The sequence below is a fragment of the Mercurialis annua genome, linkage group LG4 (genome assembly GCF_937616625.2).
Source record: "Mercurialis annua linkage group LG4, ddMerAnnu1.2, whole genome shotgun sequence".
NCBI lineage: Eukaryota > Viridiplantae > Streptophyta > Magnoliopsida > Malpighiales > Euphorbiaceae > Mercurialis > Mercurialis annua.
In genome coordinates, this window is record NC_065573.1 from 9,913,062 (window position 1) to 9,919,295 (window position 6,234).

Here is a 6,234-nt window from a genome sequence, read left to right on the forward strand (position 1 = left end):
TCATGTCTTTTAAACGCGTCGGTCCGATTACCTAAGCATGGTTAGGTTATATTACGCCAAGTGAGCGTTAAAAGTGCTGTTAGATTAGTTTGTCGCGTCACAAGTCTCTTTAACGCGTCGTTCCGATTACCTGAGCATAGTTAGGTTATATTTATAAAAGTGTGCGTGAAAAGTAACAATGGCTTAAAATGTCGCGTCTCAAGTCTCTTTAACGCGTCGTTCCGATTGCCCTTATGGTTAGGTTATATTACGCAAAGAGTTCGTGAAAAGTGATGCTAGATTAGTATGGCGCGTCTCAAGTCTCTTTAATGCGTCATTTTGACTACCATGCTTATGTCGCGTCACAAATCTCCCTAACGCGTCGTTCCAATTACCTAACCATGGTTAGGTTATATTACGCAAAATGTGCGTGAAAAGTGACGCTAGATCTAACGCGTTGTTCCGATTACCTAAGCATGGCTAGGTTATATTACGCAAAGTGTGCGTGAAAAGTGACAGTAGAGTATGTCGCGTCTCAAGTATCTTTAACGTGTCGTTCCGATTACCTTAGCATAGTCAGGTTATAGTACGCAAAGTGCGGGTTAAAAGTGCCGCTAGATTAGTATGTCGCATCACAAGTCTCTTTAACTCATCGGTCCGATAACCTAGGCATTGTTAGGTTATATTACGCAAAGTGTGCGTGAAAACGGACGCTAGATTAGTATGTAGCGTCTCAAGTGTCTTTAACATATTGTTCCAATTACACATGGTTAGATTATATTACGCAAAGTGTGCATGAAAAGTGAGCTTGATTAGTATGTTGCGTCTCAAGTCTTTTTAAAGCGTCGTTCCGATTACGAAAGCACGGTTTGGTTATATTATGTAAAGAGTTCATGAATAATGACGCTAGATTAGTATGGCGCGTCTCAAGTCTCTTTAACGTGTCGTTCCGATTACCTAAGCATGGTTAGCTTTTATTAGGCCAAGTGCTCGTTAAAAAGTGCCGCTAGATTAGTATGCCGCGTCACAAGTCTCTTTAATGCATCGTTCCGATTACATAAGAATGGTTAGGTTATATTACGCAAAGTGTGCGTGAAAACTGACGATAGATTAGTATGTCGCATCTCAAGTCTCTCTAACGATTCGTTCCAATTACCTAAGCATTGTTTGGTTATATTACGCTAATTGTGCGTGAAAAGTTATGCTAGATTAGTATGTGACCTGTCAAGTCTCTTTTAACGTGTCGTTCCGATTACCTAAGCATGGTTAGGTTATATTACGCAAAATGTGCGTGAAAACTAACGCTAGATTAGTATGTCCCATCTCAAGTCTCTTTAATACGTCGTTTCCATTACCTAAGCATGGTTAGGTTATATTACGCAAAGTGTGCGTGAAAAGAGACGCTAGATTAGTATGTCGTGTCTCAGGTCTCCTTAATGAGTCGTTCCGATTACCTAATAATTGTTAGGTTATGTTACGCAAATTGTGCGTAAAAAGTGATGCTAGATAAGTATGTCGCGTCTCAAGTCTCTTTATCGCATCGTTTCGATTACCACGCTTATCTCGCGTCACAAGTCTCTCTAACGCGTCGTTTCGATTACCTAAACATGGTTTGGTTAAATTAGGCAAAGTGTGCGTTGAAAATGATAATAGATTAGTATGTCGTGTCTCAAGTCTCTTTAACGCATCGTTCCAATAACCAAAGCATGGTTAAGTTATATTACGCAAAGTGTGCGTGAAGCGTTACTCTAGATAAGTATGTCGTGTCTAAGGTCTCTTTATCTCGTCATTTCGATTAGCATGCTTATGTCGCGTTACAAGTCTCTCTAACGCGTCGTTCTGATTAACTAAACATTGTTTGGTTATATTACGCAAAACTGTGCGTGCAAAGTGTCGCTAGATTAGTATGTCGTGTCACAAGTCTCTTTAACGAGTCGTTTCTATTAGCTTTAGTATGCCGCGTCACAAGTCTCTTTAACGCGTCGTTCCGATTACCTATGCATGGTTGGGTTATATTACGCAAAGTGTGTGTGAAGACTGACGCTAGATCAGTATATCGCGTCTCAAGTCTCTCTAACGTGTCGTTCCGATTACCTATGAATGGTTAGGTTATATTACGCAAATTGTGCGTGAAAAGTTACGCTATATTAGTATGACGCGTTATTCCTATTACCTAAGCATGGTTAGGTTATATTACGCAAAGTGTGCGTGAAAACTGACGCTAGATTAATATGTGGCGTCCCAAGTGTCTTTAACGCATCGTTTCAATTACCAGAGCATGGTTAGGTAATATTATGCAAATCGTGCGTGAATAGTGACGCTAGACTAGTATGGCGCGTCACAAATCTCTTTAACGTGTTATTTCGATTACCATGCTTATGTCGCGTCACAAGTCTCTCTAATGCGTCGTTCCGATTACCTAAGCATGGTTAGGTTATATTACGCAAAGTGTGCCTAAAAAGTGACGCTAGATTAGTATGTCGCGTCACAAGTCTCTCAAACGCGCCGTTCCGATAACCTAAGCATGTTTAGTTTATATTACGAAACGTGTGCGCAAAGAGTGACAATATATTAGTATGTCGCATCTCAAGTCTCATTTACGCGTCGTACTGATTACCAAAGCATGGTTAGGTTATATTATGCAAAGAGTGCATGAATAATGACGTTAGATTAGTATGTCCCGTCTCAAGTCTCTTTAATGCGTCGTTCCGATTACCTGAGCATGGTTTGGTTATGTTTAACGCCAAGTGCGCGTTAAGAGTGCCGCTTGATTAGTATGTCGCGTCACAAGTATCTCTAATGCGACCGTCTATTACATAAGCATTGTTAGGTTATATTACGCCAAGTGCGCGTTAAAAGTTCCGCTAAATTAGTATGTCGTGTCACAAGTCTCTTTAATCCGTCGTTCCGATTACCTAAGCATAGTTAGGATATATTACACAAAGTGTGCGTGAAATGTGAAGCTAGTTTAGTATGTCGGTCACAAGTCTCTCTAACGCACACTCTGCTTAGGTAATCAGAACGACGCGTTAGAGACTAGTGACGCGACATAAGCATGGTAATCAAAACGACTTGAAACGCGCCATACTAATCTAGCGTTACTTTTTACGCACTCTTTGAGTAATGTAAACTAACCATCTTAGTTAATCGAAGCGACGCATTAAAGAGACTTGAGACGCGACATAATAATCTAGCGTCACTTTTCACGAACGCTTTCCGTAATATTACCTAACCATGCATAGGTAATCGGAACGACGCGTTAAATGGACTTGAAATGCGACATTCTAAACTAGCAACAGTTTTCACGCACACATTGCGTAATATAACCTAACCATGCATAGGTAATCGGAAGGACGCGTTAAAGGGACTTGAGACGCGACATACTAATCTAGCGTCACTTTTCACGCACAATTTGCGTAAAATAATCTAACCATGCTTAGATAATCGTAACGACGCGCTTAAGAGACTTGAGATGCGAACTTTGCGTAATATAATCTAACCATGCTTAGGTAATCGAAACGGCGTGTTAGAGAGACTTAAGACGTGCCATACTAATCTAGCGTCACTTTTTCCGCAGACAAGTAATATAACCTAAACATGCTTAGGTAATCGGAACGACGAATTAAAGAGACTTGAGACGCGACATACTAATCTAAGTATGGTTAGGTTATTTTTTGCAAATTATGTTTGAAAAGTGACCCTAGATTAGTATGTCGCGTTACAAGTCTCTCTAACGCGTCGTTCCGATTACCTAAGCATTGTTAGGTTATATTATGCAATAAGTGCGTGAAAAATGACAATACATTAGTATGCCGCGTCTCATGTCTATTTAACGCGTCGTTCCAATTACCTAAGGTGTGCGTGAAAAGTGACGCTAGATTAGTATGTCGCGTCTCAAGACTCTTAAATGCGTCGTTCCGATTACCTAAGTATGGTTAGGTTATATTACGCAAGGTGTGCGTGAAAAGTGACGTTAGATTAGTATGTCGCGTAACAAGGCTCTCTAACGCGTCATTCCGATTACCTAAGCATGGTTAGGTTATATTACGCAAAGGGTGCGTGAAAAGTGACGCTAGATTAGTATGTCGCGTTTCAATTCTCTTTAACGCGTTGTTCCGATTACCATGCTTATGTCGCGGAACAAGGCTCTCTAACGCATCATTCCGATTACCTAAGCATGGCTAGGTTATATTATGCAAAGCGTGCATGAAAAGTGACGCCATATTAGTATGTCATGTCTCAAGTCTGTTTAACGCGTCATTCCGATTCCCTAAGCATGGTTAGGTTATATTACACAAAGTGTGCGTGAAAAGTGACGCTAGATAAGTATGTCGCATTATCTTTAACGCGTCGTTCCGATTACCTAAGCATGGTTAGGTTATATTACGGAAAGAGTGCGTGAAAAGTGATGCTAGATTAGTATGTCGCGTCTCAAGTCTCTTTAATGCGTCGTTCCGATTACCAAAGAATGGTTAGGTTACACAAAGTGTGCGAGAAAAGTAACGCTAGATTAGTATGTTGCGTCTCAAGTCTCTTTAATCCGTCGTTCCGATTAGCTAAGCATGGTTAGGTCTTATTACGCAAGGTGTGCGTGAAAAGTGACGCTAGATTAGTATGTCGCGTCTCAAGGCTCTTTAATGCGTCGTTTTGATTACCTAAGTATGGTTAGGTTATATTACACAAGGAGTGCGTGAATAGTGACGCAAGATTAGTATGTCGCGTCTCAAGTCTCTTTAACGCGTCGTTCCGATTACCCAAGAATGGTTAGGTTATATTATGTAAAGTGTGCGAAAAAAGTAAGGCTCGATTAGTATGTTGCGGCTCAAGTCTCTTTAACGCGTCGTTCCGATTTTCTAAGCATGGTTAGGTTATATAACGCAAGGTGTGCGTGAAAAGTGATGCTAGATTAGCATGTCGCGTCTCAAGGCTCTTTAATGCGCCGTTCCGATGACCTAGGCATGGTTAGGTTATATTATGCAAAGCATAGGTCAAAAGTGACGCTAGATTAGTATGTCGCGTCTCAAGTCTCTTTATCGCGTCCTTTCGATTATCATGCTTATGTCGAGTCACAAATCTCTTTAACGCGTCGTTCCGATTACCTAAGCATGGTTAGGTTATATTACGCAAGCTGTGCGTGAAAAGAAACAATAGATTAGTATGACGTGTCTCAAGTCTCTTTAATGCGTCGTTCCGATTACCTAAGCATGTTACGAAAAGTGTGCGTGAAAAGTGACAATCGATTGATATGTCGCATCTCAAGTCTATTTAACGCGTGCGGCTCAATTCTCTTTATCACATTGTTCCGATTATCTAAGCATGGGTAGGTTATATTATGAAAAGTGTGCGTGAAAACTGACGCTAGATTTGTATGTTGCGTCTCAATTCTCTTTATCGCATTGTTCCGATTATCTAAGCATGATTAGGTTATAATAAACAAAGCGTGCTTGAAAAGTGACGCTAGATTAGTACGTCGCGTTTCAAGTCTCTTCAACGCGTCGTTCCGATTGCCTAAGCATAGTTAGGTCATATTACGCAAAGAGTGTGTGAAAAGGGACGCAGGAAAAGTATGTCGCGTCTCAAGTCTCTTAAAAGCGTCGTTCCGATTACCCAAGAATGGATAGGTTATATTAGGCAAAGTGTGCGAGAAAAGTTGCGCGCATGCTAATCTCTTTAACGCGTCGTTCCGATTACCTAAGCATGGTTAGGTTATATTACAAAAAGTGTGCGTGAAAAGTAACAATTGATTAGTATGTCGCGTCTCAAGTCTCTTTAATGCGTCGTTCCGATTACCTAAGCATGGTTAGGTTACATTACGCTAAGTGTGCGTGAAAAGTGATGCTAGATTAGTATGGCGCAACTCAAGTCTCTTAAGCGTGTCGTTTCAATTACCATGCTTATGTCGCATCACAAGTCTCTCTAACGCGTAGTTCCAATTACCTAAGCATGGTTAGGTTATATTACGCAAAGTGTGCATAAAAAGTGACGCTAGATTAGTATGGCGCATCACAAGTCTTTTAAATGCATCGATTCGATTACCATGCTTATGTCGGGTAACAAGACTCTCTAACGCGTCGTTCTGATTACCTAAGCATGGTTAGGTTATATTACGCAAAGGGTGCGTGAAAAGTGACGCAAGATTAGTATGTCGCGTCTCAATTCTCTTTAACGCGTTGTTCCGATTACCTGACACTAGATTAGTATGTCGCGTTCTCAAGTCTGTTTAACCCGTCGTTCCGATTACCTAAGCATGGTTAG